This window comes from Pseudophryne corroboree, chromosome 1 (genome assembly GCF_028390025.1).
Source record: "Pseudophryne corroboree isolate aPseCor3 chromosome 1, aPseCor3.hap2, whole genome shotgun sequence".
Lineage (NCBI taxonomy): Eukaryota > Metazoa > Chordata > Amphibia > Anura > Myobatrachidae > Pseudophryne > Pseudophryne corroboree.
The window spans coordinates 163,210,069-163,226,837 of NC_086444.1; the positions used below are offsets into that span (position 1 = coordinate 163,210,069).

The 16,769-nt window shown below is 40.7% G+C and overlaps 1 long non-coding RNA gene across 1 annotated transcript in view; it reads left to right on the plus strand.

Moving 5' to 3' along the window:
* Nucleotides 1-16,769, plus strand: part of LOC135058801 (uncharacterized) — a 254,879-nt gene that overhangs the window by 111,590 nt on the left and 126,520 nt on the right. Inside the window, exon 3 of the long non-coding RNA XR_010245235.1 lies at nucleotides 7,859-8,006. This is a non-coding gene — a long non-coding RNA (uncharacterized LOC135058801). The remainder of the gene's footprint in view (nucleotides 1-7,858; nucleotides 8,007-16,769) is intronic.

Here is a 16,769-nt window from a genome sequence, read left to right on the forward strand (position 1 = left end):
CAAACACACAACAGTTAAATTAAGATACAAATTTGTGTTCCCTACAGGAAAAGGAGGTCTGGAAGTCGAAGGGGTATGGTTAGGAGTCCCCAGGACTCTGGAGAGATGGACAAGGTAAGCCAGTGGCCCCCAGGACGTATCTCCCAAGCCTAGCAGAGGCGGCATATGGTCTGACTCTCCTAGGGTAAGAAAGGTATGTGCAAATTGGTAAGAGCTTACTGGCGTGTACCAGGGTTCTCTTCTCAGGCAAGCAGGAAAGCAATGACCTGTCTTACTTGCATGAGGAAGAACATTTGGTAAGGTAGTACTAACAGAGCCATCCCATATCCCTCCTGCAGATGGACCTTTTCAGGTAATACAAATCGACTTCGTACAGTTAACACCCTTTAGGAATTATTGTTATGTATTGGTGTGCACTGATGTTTTCTCAAACTGGGTAGAGGCATTTCCTGCCGCCACGGATGCTGCTGTGTTTACCGCAAAGAAAATTGTGCAGACATTTGTGTGCAGATATGGTACCCCTAGAAGTAGGAGCAAAGTGATACTGGACTATTGTGGTCACAAACACTGCCACTAGTATTAGGTATCATCGGAACCACTCCCAGATCTTCACTTAGCGAATCACCCTCTTCGAAATTTTGGTTTTGGTTTTTTTTTGGGAAGACAACCTCATGTCATGATTGATCCGCGCAATGATCAGAAATACACCAATGAGGTGATAGTACAGTACCTTATCGAGATGAGCCAGCATTTGAGAACTTGACAAAAGAACTTGAAACTGTTGATTCCTGGTATGCCAAATACTAACTGTCTTGATTATGAACCAAGAGACTGTGTGATTGTTCTTACGCCCAGGTTGCCTAATAGACAGGTGGGAAGGACCATACCAAGTTTTGTTGACAGCACTATCCCAGTGAAAGTAGCCGAGAGAGAGACTTGGGTCCACGATTCCCATTGCAGGAAAGTCGGTAGTACGGAAAGAACTCGTAAATGGAGTGAGATTGCAGAAGTATCACCGGAGAGTCTGTTCCGTGAAGACTGAGAGGCGGCACTGTTGAACACTGCCTGAGCATACTAAAGGATTACAGAAAGACCAGTCGTTGTAATTGATTTGCTATGGACAAGATTTGTTTTGTTCTTTTTTTTTTTTTTTCCCCCGCTGACAAACATTTTTTTTTCAGGACATTCTATTTTTGCGAGTTTTTTTATGAGGAGTCGAGTGTGGGACTGGAACTGGTTCTGGAGGAAGGAGTGATTTCTTTATAGGATCCCAGGATCAGCCTATCAGTTTGTTAAAGCCAGAGAAAATCAAAGGTCTAGTAGTTACGGAGTGCGGAGGTAACGTGATAGGCTATTGTCTGAGGAATACTGTATTTTGTAGTTATTGTGACCCCATAATTGAAGATGAGTGCATCCAGAGATGTTAGTCTAGCAATAAGGCAGCATTTGACAGACATCCCTTGAGTGATTACCACTAACTAGTGTGTAAGGTCTTAAACCAAACGGAATGTTGGATGTGCTCACAAATACCTCTAAAATGAAATGATGCAGGATTAGTGCCATATTTTTTTTTAGAGTTAGCTGAGGTACTTGAATTACATGGAAGGGGGAGGGGACCGGTGGACAAGGAATATAATATAACTAGACCCCCTAGTCTTAAGATCCACCAGTACCAAAGATAAATCCTTGGTATGTTTAAATCTCACCAATTTCAGGAAATTGGGAGGTAATCAGGAACAATCAGACAATGGCTATTCACACATAGCACATAAAGAGCTCATTAATATATGTGGAAGATAGGTTTATGAGTGGCTCTCCACGAACTCCGAAGGTTTATGTTATCTAGGAAGGACACTACTTATAACCCTTGTTCAATGATGAAACAGACCTAGCATACGTTCCAGAAATGGAAACAATGTTCAGGGAATGATAGGAATGTAAATCATGAAAATTTTATATGTCTCTTTCACGATTTGTTTGTGTTTTCTACCTCTACCCAGCAGAACCTCAATCGAATCCGAACATCAGTATACAAAGACGTAGGTACATGTATGTGTGAACTGTTCATTCAAATCAGACATCATAGACCATAGCACTGTCCCAGCATACTCTATAGGTTGAATGTTGTCCCACACCCAACCATTGGTCCCGTGACCGCCGAGTGCATATAGAGGATGTCTCGTCCTCCTCCCTGTCTTCCCCAAATATAGTCAAGTGTCTGATTTGCGAAATGAATACATACGTGTGTCTAGGTCACCGATTATTGTTTGAAATATTTTTTCTTATGTTAATAAATTTTCTGGGCCTCTGTAAAGCAGAGTGCATGGCCTAATCCAGGGGTCAGGGAACTTTTTTACCTTTTACCCCAAAATATATTTAGATACGCCAATGTTACCCCCTTGATTTGAAAGGAATGAAATCATATATTATTGTGCATATATACTGGTTATCACTGTTTATATGGCATCTCTGAGATACTGTGTATACAGATGTGTCTACTAACATCTTTGCTTTTTTACAAATTTGGCACAACATGCAAAACACGGCTAAGCAGTTTTTCACGAGAGAGTGGATGAATTTTAAAATTTTTGTTTGCCATAATAGAATATGTATAAAGTAACATATTAAACAAGCAAATTAAGAGAAATCACAAGACATGGCTAAATCTCTGAGTCTATGGTATGCAAAACCAGGCCATACATGGCGGGATATAGCAAAGATGTATGTGGACATATATATATATATATATATATATATATATATATATATATAAAAATGTTGAGGGGTTCTAAGCGACCAACGGTGTTTATACAGCTATTTAAAAGAATAGTACCCAGTGTATAAAGAATATATATACAATTTATTATGATCACAGGAGCCAATAAAAAAGAATAAAAAATGTTTCTAAAAATATTCACATCTGACATATACCAAAATAATTGGTTTCATAGGAACACAAAAACAATAAATAAATAAATTCAAGATATACAAAGTATTAGAATAAAAGCACATAGATATAGATAAAAGATATGTGTATATCTTATCTTGGATAGAGGTCATCAAGGGTTAGCCCAACGCGTTTCGTCTATGATAGACTTCATCAAGGGGTCCCTTTATTATGATCACAGGAGCCAATAAAAAAGAATAAAAAATGTTTCTAAAAATATTCACATCTGACATATACCAAAATAATTGGAGGCGGGGCTTGCCAGACGTGCATCTTCTCTCACCCGGCTCACACATCCCGGCTGCTTCATTGCGAGTGACCTGACGGGTTCGGCTTTCACCGGTGCGGTGCATGGTCCGGTCTCTGACTGCAGCAGGTTTGGTGTATTGCCTGGTGGAGTGTTCAATGTGCTTAAACTGGCCCAAAGAGTGGGTCATTTAGGGTACGAGTCTTTTATAATCCATGGAATGTTCTGCATTTATTCTGTGTTTGAAATAAATTTATCTGCACTATGGGCGCATTCTCCTGATTCTTGTTTTTATATATATATATATATATATATATATATATAGATATATATATGCCATCCAGATCACCCGGCACTCGCTGAAAAGAGGCCGTATTTACTTGCTTGGGGTGCCTTCCATGAGGAAATCTCTGATACATAGGACGAAATGGCGGCACTCCCAGACTTTCTTTCAATGGAAATAGTATTTTTATTTCAACGTTTCGGGATCCTGTCCCGTCGTCAGGAAAACAAGTGTACTGTGCAGACATACAAATAAATACCCCCCTGTGCAATCCCCGGGATTACCTGAAACGATTCCACTGTGCGTCCGTCCTGGTGCTCGTGCTGCTGGAACGCGGCTTTGATGCGCCGGTGATGTCATTGGGCCGCGTCCTCCAGCGGAAGTCGCTGTACTGTGTGCCGTAACCGCTCTCCTCCGTACTGAAATACAAATGTATAAAAATACCAATGAACCATACTAGATTAAAAACAAGTACAATCCCAGTGTTATGAATAGACAATGCTTCATCTATTCTTGAATTCAATAATTATCTACACAGCAGTCTTCGTATTTGTATATCTCATAAATCAATATTTGCAGTACTTTCCCCATTCTAAAGACTAATCTATCATTATAGATGGAATAATTGCTGCTAAATTATAGCATATATCACATAATTTAGACTATTCCTAAACACTAAACTAATAGTTAAGGCAAAAAAATACTTAGACTACTGAAAAGATTCAAAGGAATCATTGCAGTCCTAATTTTTCATTAAGGCCTTTAGGAACCAATGCATCTAACTGGAATCAGTGTTGTAACTAGACATTTTAGCGCTGTGTGCAAGAATCGGCATCGGCGCCCCCACCCCCTCATGTAATATAGGGGCTGTGTGCGCCATAGGCGCGCGCCCAAAATATAGGGGCATGGCTACATGGGGAAGGGGTGTGGCCACAAAATAATACCAATTCATATTACGGTGCACAGTAGTCTCCATTATTCAAATTACGCCACACAGTAGCGCGCGCCACTACACCAGGTAGAGCCCCTTTTTACACATTACGGCAGACAGTCCCCTTATTACACATTACGGCAGACAGCGTCCCCTTTTTACACATTACGGCAGACAGCATCCCCTTATTACACATTACGGCAGACATCGTCCTCTTTTTTACACATTACGGCAGACAGCATCCCCCTTTTTTACACATTACGGCAGACAGCGTCCCCTTTTTTTACACATTATGGCAGACAGCGTCACCTTTTATTACACATTAGGGTAGACAGCGTCCCCTTTTTTTACACATTATGGCAGACAGCGTCCCCTTTTTACATATTATGGCAGACAGCGTCCCCTTTTTTACACATTACGGCAGACAGTGTCCCCTTTTTTACACATTACGGCAGATGGTGTCCCCTTTTCCCTTTCCGTAACAGGCGTTGGGTACCTCGGCGGCACATTGCCATATGTTTAGGGCCCTTACCTTTTAGAGTGAGCAAAGCACATATACTACTCCAGATTACCATCTGCAAACTTTCTAGCCAACGACCTTGTGACCCCCCCCACACACACACACACACACACACACACACACACACACACACACACACACACACACCTTGCCCCCAACACACAGACACATATAGCCTGTCCCCCTCCCCCCCACACACAGCCTGTCCCCTACACAGACACACAGCCTGTCTCCCCCCCCCCACAGTAAACCTGTCTCATACACACACACAGTCTGTACCTCAAATCCATACACGCAGTCACTCACTATCCCCACCCTCCCCTGTTCCCACTGTTACCTCCGACAGAAGAGCAGAGGACAGGGACGCTAAGACAGTCAGTATCTAAAAACCACAGACAAAGTCGGGGGCGTGGCCTAATCACGGACCCGTGAGCATGCCCCCTTTGAGGGAAAAAAACGATTACAGCAATCGAGGATAGGCGGCCTGGCAGGGGAGGTGCTGTACAGGAGCGGAAATACAGGCGTTCGCTGACGGGCGCTGCAGTTGCTGAAAGTTCATCTGACACACCAAGCAGCATGGACCTCCTGCAGGTGTGTGCCGGCGGTCCTGCGCCCTCAGTGCACATGCGCTGTGTGCCAGGCACCGCCAGCACACCCCTAGTTACGGCTCTGACTGGAATATCCACCTACTCTCCAGGCGTAACAGTTTTTGGCCCCTATTACCCCCTCGTACATCATAGGGTATATGATATATTATCTTGGACCTAATACTAGCAATGCTATGTTTTGCCTGGAGGCAGTGGCGTGCCATTGGTTGGTCGCTGTGACCCGTCTTTAGTGCAGTTCTAACAGCAAATCTGTGAAGTGCCATGCGCTCCTTAAATTGGCATTCTGTCTTGCCCACGTAGATAAGTCCACATGGGCAAGACAGAATATAGACCACAAATTTAGTCGTAAAAGTTAGAGGGTGGTTAATGGTATATTTCTTCCCCGAATAGGGGTGGGTGAAGGTATTGCCAGTGATCATGGATCGACAGGTGACACAGCCAAGGCACCTATAACACCCTGGTTTGTGTGTAAGAAAATGTTCTGCTTTTACCTGATGTAATTTAGGGGGTAATTCCAAGTTGATCGCAGCAGGAATTTAGTTAGCAATTGGGCAAAACCATGTGCACTGCAGGGGAGGCAGATTTAACATGTGCAGAGAGAGTTAGATTTGGGTGGGTTATTTTATTTCTGTGCAGGGTAAATACTGGCTGCTTTATTTTTACACTGCAAATTAGATTGTAGATTGAACACACCCCACCCAAATCTAACTCTCTATGCACATGTTAAATCTGCCTCCCCTGCAGTGCACATGGTTTTGCCCAATTGCTAACTAAATTCCTGCTGCGATCAACTTGGAATTACCTCCTTAGTCGTATCTCTTTTTATCAGGCTATCAGCCAGATTTGTCCCCCTTGTATAGCTTGCCATTAATTTACAATCCCGTAATAATGGGAGATCCTTTTCTGTGTTAATCAATGGCCAATGTTGGTCATTCCGAGTTGTTCGCTAGCTGTTTTCAGTCGCTGTGCAGCGATCAGGCAAAAAACTGCACTTCTGCGCATGCGTATACGGCGCAATGCGCACGTGCGTCGTACTTTCACAACAGCTGAAGTAGTTTCACACAAGGTCTAGCGACGCTTTTCAGTCGCACTGCTCGCCGCAGAGTGATTGACATGAAGTGGGCATTTCTGGGAGGTAACTGACCGTTTTCGGGGAGTGTGTGGAAAAACGCAGGCGTGTCAGATAAAATCGCAGGCATGCCGGGGCAAACGCATGTGTGGCTGGCTGAATGCAGGGCGTGTTCGTGATGTCAAAACAGGAACTAAATAGTCTGAAGTGATCGCAAGGTAGGAGTAAGTCTGGAGCTGCTCAGAAACGACACAATCTTTTTTTTGTAGCCGCGCTGCGATCCTTTCGTTCGCACTTCTGCTTAGCTAAGATACACTCCCAGAGGGAGGCGGCTTAGCGTTTGCACGGCTGCTAAAAGCAGCTAGCGAGCGAACAACTCGGAATGAGGGCCAATATCTTTTAGCTAGCTTCTGTGTTGTCTCACTATAATCAGTATATCTGTTGACCCAGGGAATTATTTTATCTGACAGACCTGGTGTTATTTTTGGTTAAGGTTTTCCTCTCTCGATACTTTCAGGACTTTTTCTTTAATCTGTTCAAGATTTGTTCTATTGTATCCTCTTTCCTCGAATTTATCCACCATTCTGGCTAAATCGGTGGATGTCTGATCAGGGTCACTAGTGATTCTCCTCACTCTCAGCATTTGAGAGTAGGGTAATCCTTTTATAGATGGCAGGGGTGATGATTGTTATGACGTAAAATGGAATTCCTATCGGTCTCCTTTACATAAATAGACGTCTCTAAACCTTGATCTGAAAGCTGGATGTTAACATCCAAGAAATGGATTTTTAACTACTAACCTCATAGGTTAATTGTACTGGATGTTGTGTGGCATTGTGGTCATCTATTAGCTGTAGTAGTAGTTAACTGGGGCCTAACCATATTATTAACAAGTCATCTAAAAATCTTAGATATACTCTCAGATATTGGGTGACTTGTGGATTACTATAATCTTTTCAGTAGTCTAGGTTTTTTTTTGCCTTAACTATTAGTTTAGTTTTTAAGAAAAGTCTGAATTATGTGAGATATGCTATAATTTAGCAGCAATTATTCCATCTATAATGATAGATTAGTCTTTAGAATGGGGAAAGTACTGCAAATATTGATTTATGAGATATACAAATACGAAGACTGCTGTGTAGATAATTATTGAATTCAAGAATAGATGAAGCATTGTCTATTCATAACACTGGGATTGTACTTGTTTTTAATCTAGTATGGTTCATTGGTATTTTTATACATTTGTATTTCAGTACGGAGGAGAGCGGTAACGGCACACAGTACAGCGACTTCCGCTGGAGGACGCGGCCCAATGACGTCACCGGCGCATCAAAGCCGCGTTCCAGCAACACGAGCACCGGGACGGATGCGGGAAGCAGAAGCTCAGTGGAATGGATTCAGGTAATCCCGGGGATTGCACAGGGGGGTATTTATTTGTATGTCTGTACAGTACACTTGTTTTCCTGACGACAGGACAGGATCCCGAAACGTTGAAATAAAGACACTATTTTCATTGAAAGAAAGTCTGGGAGTGCCGCCATTTCGTCATACATATATATATATATATATATATATATATATATTTATTATTATTATTATTATTATTTTCGGCAATTGTTTTTTGGCAATGAATGGGTTAATTAACACTTACTCCCCAAAACACCAGAATGAATGTAAGAAAGATAATAATAATAATAATAATAAATAATTTTATTTATATAGCGTTCTTTCTCCAATAGGACTCAAGGCGCTTAACAGATACAGTACATAGCATAATTTAGTACAGTAAATAATGAAGTACATTTTCATAAAATACAGAAGCATGAAGATACTAAAAGGGACATTATGGAAATGCTTGAGTAAACAGGAAAGTCTTGAGTCTACTTTTGAAGGATTCTATAGTTGGGGCCTCTCGCCCTGTGCGGGGAAGTGAGTTCCATAGAGTCGGAGCTGCATGACTAAAATCTTGACCCCCAGATGAGTTATGGGAGATTCTAGGTACTGCTAAAAGTCTTTCATCTACAGATCGCAGTGATCGAGTGGGGCAGTATGGGGTCAGAAGCTGCTTCAGGTACCTTGGGCCCTGGTCATCTAATGCTTTGAAACTCAGTAAGCCAATCTTGAAGATGATCCGCCATCTTACAGGCAGCCAGTGAAGAGAGTAAAGTATGGGTGTTATGTGGCTAGAACGGGGCTGGTTGGTTAACAGAAAAAAATAGAAAAAAATACTACTACCTATATGCGCTATCCGACACAATTCAATACATGAGGTATGAATAGAGTATTCACAAATATGACAGATTAATATTACAAAAGTTCTGGTAAGTTATATAGTTCTGTAAGATGAATGTTCAAAAAAAGAGAGAGATATGGTTCTTGCGAGCAACGAAGGAAATTCCACGGGGTACACACCGTACTCACGTGGGTGCAGAATGTTCAATGCTCATAAAGGAGTTCGTTTAATGGATGTCCATTAGATGGAGCCTTTTCATGCCGGTATACGATCTCCCATATAGGCCCGGAAATATAAACAGTTGAAACGCCAATAGTGTGATAGGTTTCAGCCAATGTGTGAGAAATGACTGGTAATGATGACAAGAAACTATATTGACAGTTGAAGGATTCCTAACGTACCCAACTTACATAGGCACGTATATGGATCCTTATATAAAGGTATCTTTTAACCAGCGGGAGGAAAAAGAGCGTAGAAAATATCTGTAGATGAAGCGTACCCAACTCACGTTAGAAAAGATTGGATGATGCTCATAAAGGTATCTTTTTTGGACCGGGACTTCGTTTAAAGGATATCCATTCGGAGGTGCCTCTTCATGTCAGTATATGATCTCCCATGTAGACCCGGAAATATAGACAGTAAAAACATCAATAGTGTAGTAGGTTTCAACCAATATATGAAGAACTATATGGGCAATAGAGGGATTCCTAACGTACCCAATTTACATAGGCACGTATATGGATCCTTATATAAAGGTATCTTTTAACCAGTAAAGGAGATACAGAAAGCGTAGGGGGTATCTATAAGTGAAGCGTACCCAACTCACGTTAGAAAGGATTGGGTGATGCTCATAAAGGTATCTTTCAAGATGTTTTTCCCTCGTGGGTACTATTGGTCCCAAGCGGGCACTTGCTTTGCGGCAGGATGTCTTACACCAGTGGTCCTTTCTTTGTCGCTTTTCCCAGTGAAGTCCACCAAAAACAAACGAAAAAGAACCAATGGTGTGATGTTCCTTGGCCAATATCCAATTTTAACAATATATGGAGGTAATTACCCTCCTACTTAAAAAGTGCCCTATGAATCCCAGATAGAAGGATCAGTGAGGGGTGTCTCAAAAAAGTGTATTTTTTAAAAACTGATTTTAATAAAAAAACAAAGAAAAACAAAGAGAAACATACACAGTAATGTATGTAAAAAGGAGGTACAAATGGCTTGGGGGCAGATGAAATACAGCAAAACAGAACCTGGGTAGTGTTAGGGTCCGGACTTCCACGTTCCCAGGAACTTCACCCCCAAGGAAACAAGTGTCCTCCAAATAAAACCAACGCGTTTCGACATAGTCTTTGTCAAGGTAAGTGTCCATTGTACATAATGTCCATATATACCTTAAACCCTTCATCCATCCCCTTAGGGGGCGGAGAAAGGTAATTAATTCCATTGGAATGTATAAATATCCCTTATATCATAAAATATGAGGTGTAAATATGATGGATCAGTAATATAAATGATACTGTATCCTGCTATATATTTTATTAATAAGAAAACCTTATGATAATTGTAAAAAACGTTAATAATTGATTTGCGTTCCAGCCCATTGGAACGCAAACCAATTCCGGCGGATGTCCGGTATTGACCTTATAAGGTAAAAGAGAAAAGTATATTCCTTGCAGGAAGAGACCTGCGTTCCAAATGGGGAAGGCCCTCATTTCCGTCACGTTCGCGTGACGCACATAGAGGGCGTGGATTTAGCGCTCCGTCCCGCGCGGCCCACACTGATGACGTAGGCGCGCTACGGGGCGGAGTGACGTGTGCGCTCTGGGAACCCGGAACCAAATAGTCATATGCGTTCCATACACTTAAACAAAGGGTTTTAGCAGGGGGAACAGAAGTGAATCTTTCCTCAATATGAGTGTGGGAATAATTACATTGGGTTCAGCAGAGAGGGTAATGTACCCTTTTATATGGGCATACCCCACGATGGTGATATTTGTATTTCACAAAAATGTGGAAATGGGAATAACATGGAGAAGTGGGCAAAATATATATATATAGCAATACCATGTAAATGTACAAAGTAGGAAATAAAATAAATTAAAATAAAATAAAAATAAAATGAAATAAAATTAAAAATAAAAATAAATATAAAATAAAAATGAAAATAAAAATAATAAAAATAATAATAAAAATAAAAAATAAAAATAAAAATGAGCTGTGAGGATCCTGAGAGATATGGAATGAAAATGGAGATGGTGGGGAGCCTAACGGTAATGTTATAAATTTCTGATGGACCTGAACCTGAAAGGGTTCAGGGGGAAAAACCTGGGCACACTTTAAAGAAACCATTTGGTTTCGAAGTCTAAATTCAGACCTTTGGGGACCAAAGTCCCCAAATTAAAAATGGTTTGCATTTCTTTACGTGCTAATCTTTCTTCGGAATCATTTTTTCTCCAGATATTTTGAATGGCGTGGACCCCACAAAAAGAAACTAAATGGGCAGTGTTGCATTCGTGTTCATTCTTGAAGTGGGCTGACACCCCATGTGTGATCAGTCCCTTCCTGATGTTCCTCAAGTGTTCACTTGTTCTCTCTTTTAATTTACGTGTTGTCCGACCCACGTATTGTTTTTTGCAAATGCATTCCAATAAGTAGACCACATTCTTACTGTCGCAAGTAATGAAGTCTTTAATGGCAAATTCCTTGTGGTTAGTAGTGGAGATATATTTGGTGATTGCAGAGTTGGTTCCCTTGCAATTTCTGCACATTTGGCAAGAGCCACATCGATAGAAACCTTTAGATTTGATAGGATTCTTCTTCTTCTCGGTATCTAACATGCTGGTAACCACCCTAGATCGTATGTTATCAGCTCTCCGATAAACAAATCTCGGTTTATCCGTGATATATTTTCGCAAAATCGGATCTTGTAGCAACACGTTCCAATGTTTCTTTATAATATATTCTAGGTCTTTATACTGACTGTTGAATTTGGTAATAAACGTGATTCCAGGTTTCTCGTTTCCCGATCTTGTCTTCTTATTTGTTGCCACTCCCATATTGGTGCTTGTGATGCCTATGTCGGTATTCATAATAATCATATCTTCCCTGTTGGTCTTTTCATAATGTTCAAAAGGTTCTTCTACCTTGATCTCTTCATAACCTTTATTCAGGAATTGTCTCTTGAGTCTTGATCCTTGGGTTAGATAATCTTCCATTCTGGAGCAATTCTTTCTGACTCTGTAAAACTGACTTTTTGGGACCGATGCTAACCAATTTGGATGGTGGTTACTGGAAAAAGGTATAAAAGAATTACAATTGGTGGGTTTTACATATGTTTTTGTCTCCATTTTTCCATCTTTAACAAAGATGGTCAAGTCCAGGAAATTGATCTGTTCTTGGTTCTGGACAAAGGTGAGTTTAATATTCTTATAAATTTTATTGAGATGTTCGCAGAAATCATCTAGGGAGGTGGAGTCCCGTCTCCAAATGAATAGGACATCGTCAATGTATCTGACCCATAGTACCAGGCTCGCACCCATGTCATGGCCCCCGTGGATGGATTTTTCCTCCCAGTGGGCCATGAACAAGTTGGCATAACTGGGGGCAAACCTGGTACCCATGGCTGTCCCGTGTAGTTGTAAATAGAACGTATCGTCAAAATTGAAGTAATTGTTCGTGAGTATTAATTCAATACCATCAGTGATGAAGGTTTTTAAATCTTCATTGAAATTTTCTCGGTTTAGAAAATAGGAGGTTGCCTCCACACCGTGTTTATGATCGATGACTGTATATAATGAGGTAACATCTGCGGTTACTAGAGTGAAGTCTGTCTCCCATTTTACCATATTTAGTTGTTGGATTACTGAGGTAGAATCCTTAAGATAAGATTTCGTTTTTTGAACAAGTGGCTGTAACAGATGGTCGATATATTGTGATAAGTTGGAAGTGATAGAGTCCGTACCGGCAATTATGGGTCTCCCTGGTGGGTGTTCCCCATCTTTGTGAATTTTAGGGAGGGTGTACATTACTGGAATCGACGGATGTACAATGTCCATATATTTCCGTTCGTTTTCTGTAATAACTTTCTTTCGCTCGAATTTTTCAAGTAGATGAGTAAGTTTCTTTCTCACTCCCTCTGTGGGGTTCCCTCACAGTTTTTTATATGTCCTACAATCATTCAGTTGTCTCTCAATTTCGGCTTTATAATCCTCCACATTTTGTATAACCACAGATCCTCCCTTGTCTGCCGGTTTTATGACGATAAGTTTATTATTCCGTAAATCCTTTAAGGCTTCTCTTTCTTTATGATTGAGATTGTATTTCTGTATACCTCTGAACGATCTGTTTTCGATTTCATCTTTAACAATTTTTTCGAAGGTTTCAATGAAACAACCTTTCTTATGTGCTGGATAGAACACCGACTTGGGTTTGAATTGAGAGGTGGTGATATTCTCCAGTTCAGTGGTTGCAGATTGATCGTGGAAGAATTTTTTCAATGTGAGCTTCCGGATGAACTTTTGGAGATCTACATACGCTCCAAAACGGTCCATCTGGTTGGAAGGTGCATATTTTAATCCTTTCTTTAGCACACTTTCTTCGTCGTCTGTCAGTACATGATGACTTAGATTGAAGATTTTTATATACTCCATGTGTTCCTCCTCCACTGAGGATTTGGGGTCGATGCTTTCTTTTTGTAGAATTATTCTATTCCATTTTTCTCTTCTTTTCCTTGTTTGGTAAATTCTACGATGAGCTTTCCGTGAGTTAGATCCCCGTATTTCCCGTTTGTGATGTCCATTTTTCCTTTTTACCTTCTTCCCCGTCGTGGCCTGTCCCGGTCTAAAAAAACTTCCTCATTTTCTTGTTGTTCTTTCTGCGGTACTGGTCTCTCTAATTTTCGGGTAGGGGTCCTACTGTTGTTTTGTGGTCTGTAATTTCTTCTTTTCCCTGGAGTAGTAATTCTGGGTGATTGTCTCCGATATGAATCCCTCCTCCGAACCGGGGAGTAATTTCTTTCAATATATCTATTTCTCCCAGGATTTTGTTTCCATGAATCTCTCCAATAAGGAAGTCTTCGTTCTCTAATTGTTTCATATTAGTATCTGTTTCCTCACGGTGGACTCCTCCAGGAGTTTTCAGTCCTCGGATGGTAGGTTCTCCTTCTCAAATCTCGGAATTTGATGTGATTAGTGTCCAAATCCTGGGTTTTGGGCTTGAAAAAATTCCTTTCTTTTCTTGTAATAAGGTGCTGTTTCCCTTCCTTAAAGTCCATCAAATCCCGTGTATATTTTTTCTTCTTTTTTTGCATGAGTTCTTTTTCATTCAGGGCTACCTTCTCTATGATTCCTCATTCTATATCTTTAAAGTCCTGTGATTCTTTAAAGGGTTCTACCGTAATCTTCAAGGATTCTATTTCTGTTTCTAGATCTTTAAGCTCCTTTCCCCTTTCCCTAACAATGAGCCTCATAAGGGAGATGGAACAGGAGTCGATAATCCGTAGCCACTCTTTTTCAAAGGTTTGGGATTTATTGGTGAAAGAGGGTAATTTATCTATTCTTAAACTTCGCGGGATGATATCTTCTGCAATATATCTCTCTAATGATAAAATCTCCCACCATATCCTGCCCTCTTTTAATAGGGCATTTTCTAGTTTAGACATGATGTCCTCTAAATCTTCGTCTATAATATCTGTAGAATGACATCTCTCTGAAAAAATTTCCTCAAACCTTCCTTTCCTAACATCTCTATGGGCAAACATGTTTGAATATTGTGGGCAGCAGTGGATAGGATCCTGAAGTGACTCTAAAATATGTGAAATGCAAACAAGATGGAAAAAAATCCTACCGCGCCCTCTGAATTGCTGCAATGGGTATGTAGAGGGAGATGTCACACAATCTCCAATAGAACAAGAACAGAAAAAAATACTACTACCTATATGCGCTATCCGACACAATTCAATACATGAGGTATGAATAAAGTATTCACAAATATGACAGATTAATATTACAAAAGTTCTGGTAAGTTATATAGTTCTGTAAGATGAATGTTCAAAAAAGAGAGAGATATGGTTCTTGCGAGCAACGAAGGAAATTCCACGGGGTACACACCGTACTCACGTGGGTGCAGAATGTTCAATGCTCATAAAGGTTTCTTTTTCCGGTCGGGACTTCGTTTAATGAATGTCCATTAGATGGAGCCTCCTTATGCCGGTATACGATCTCCTATATAGGCCCGGAAATATAAACAGTAGAAACGCCAATAGTGTGATAGGTTTCAGCCAATGTGTGAGAAATGACTGGTAATGATGACTAGAAACTATATGGACAGTTGAAGGATTCCTAACGTACCCAACTTACATAGGCACGTATATGGATCCTTATATAAAGGTATCTTTTAACCAGTGGGAGGAAAAAGAGCGTAGAAAATATCTGTAGATGAAGTGTACCCAACTCACGTTAGAAAAGATTGGATGATGCTCATAAAGGTATCTTTTTCGGGCCGGGACTTCGTTTAAAGGATATCCATTCGGAGGTGCCTCTTCATGTCAGTATACGATCTCCCATGTAGACCCGGAAATATAGACAGTAAAAACACCAATAGTGAAGTAGGTTTCAACCAATATATGAAGAACTATATGGGCAATAGAGGGATTCCTAACGTACCCAACTTACATAGGCACGTATATGGATCCTTATATAAAGGTATCTTTTAACCAGTAAAGGAGATACAGAAAGCGTAGGGGGTATCTATAAGTGAAGCGTACCCAACTCACGTTAGAAAGGATTGGGTGATGCTCATAAAGGTATCTTTCAAGATGTTTTTCCCTCGTGGGTACTATTGGTCCCAAGCGGGCACTTGCTTTCCGGCAGGATGTCTTACACCAGTGGTCCTTTCTTTGTCGCTTTTCCCAGTGAAGTCCACCAAAAACAAACGAAAAAGAACCAATGGTGTGATGTTTCCTGGCCAATATCCAATTTTAACAATATATGGAGGTAATTACCCTCCTACTTAAAAAGTGCCCTATGAATCCCAGATAGAAGGCTCAGTGAGGGGTGTCTCAAAAAAGTGTATTTTTTAAAAACTGATTTTAATAAAAAAACAAAGAAAAACAAAGAGAAACATACACAGTAATGTATGTAAAAAGGAGGTACAAATGGCTTGGGGGGCAGATGAAATACAGCAAAACAGAACCTGGGTAGTGATAGGGTCCGGACTTCCACGTTCCTAGGAACTTCACCCCCAAGGAAACAAGTGTCCTCCAAATAAAACCAACGCGTTTCGACATACAGTCTTTGTCAAGGTAAGTGTCCATTGTACATAATGTCCATATATACCTTAAACCCTTCATCCATCCCCTTAGGGGGCGGAGAAAGGTAATTAATTCCATTGAAATGTATAAATATCCCTTATATCATAAAATATGAGGTGTAAATATGATGGATCAGTAATATAAATGATACTGTATCCTGCTATATATTTTATTAATAAGAAAACCTTATGATAATTGTAAAAAACGTTAATAATTGATTTGCGTTCCAGCCCATTGGAACGCAAACCAATTCCGGCGGATGTCCGGTATTGACCTTATAAGGTAAAAGAGAAAAGTATATTCCTTGCAGGAAGAGACCTGCGTTCCAAATGGGGAAGGTCCTCATTTCCGTCACGTTCGCGTGACGCACATAGAGGGTGTGGATTTAACGCTCCGTCCCGCGCGGCCCACACTGATGACGTAGGCGCGCTATGGGGCGGAGTGACGTGTGCGCTCCGGGAACCCGGAACCAAATAGTCATATGCGTTCCATACACTTAAACAAAGGGTTTTAGCAGGGGGAACAGAAGTGAATCTTTCATCAATATGAGTGTGGGAATAATTACATTGGGTTCAGCAGAGAGGGTAATGAACCCTTTTATATGGGCATGTATATGTACATTTACATA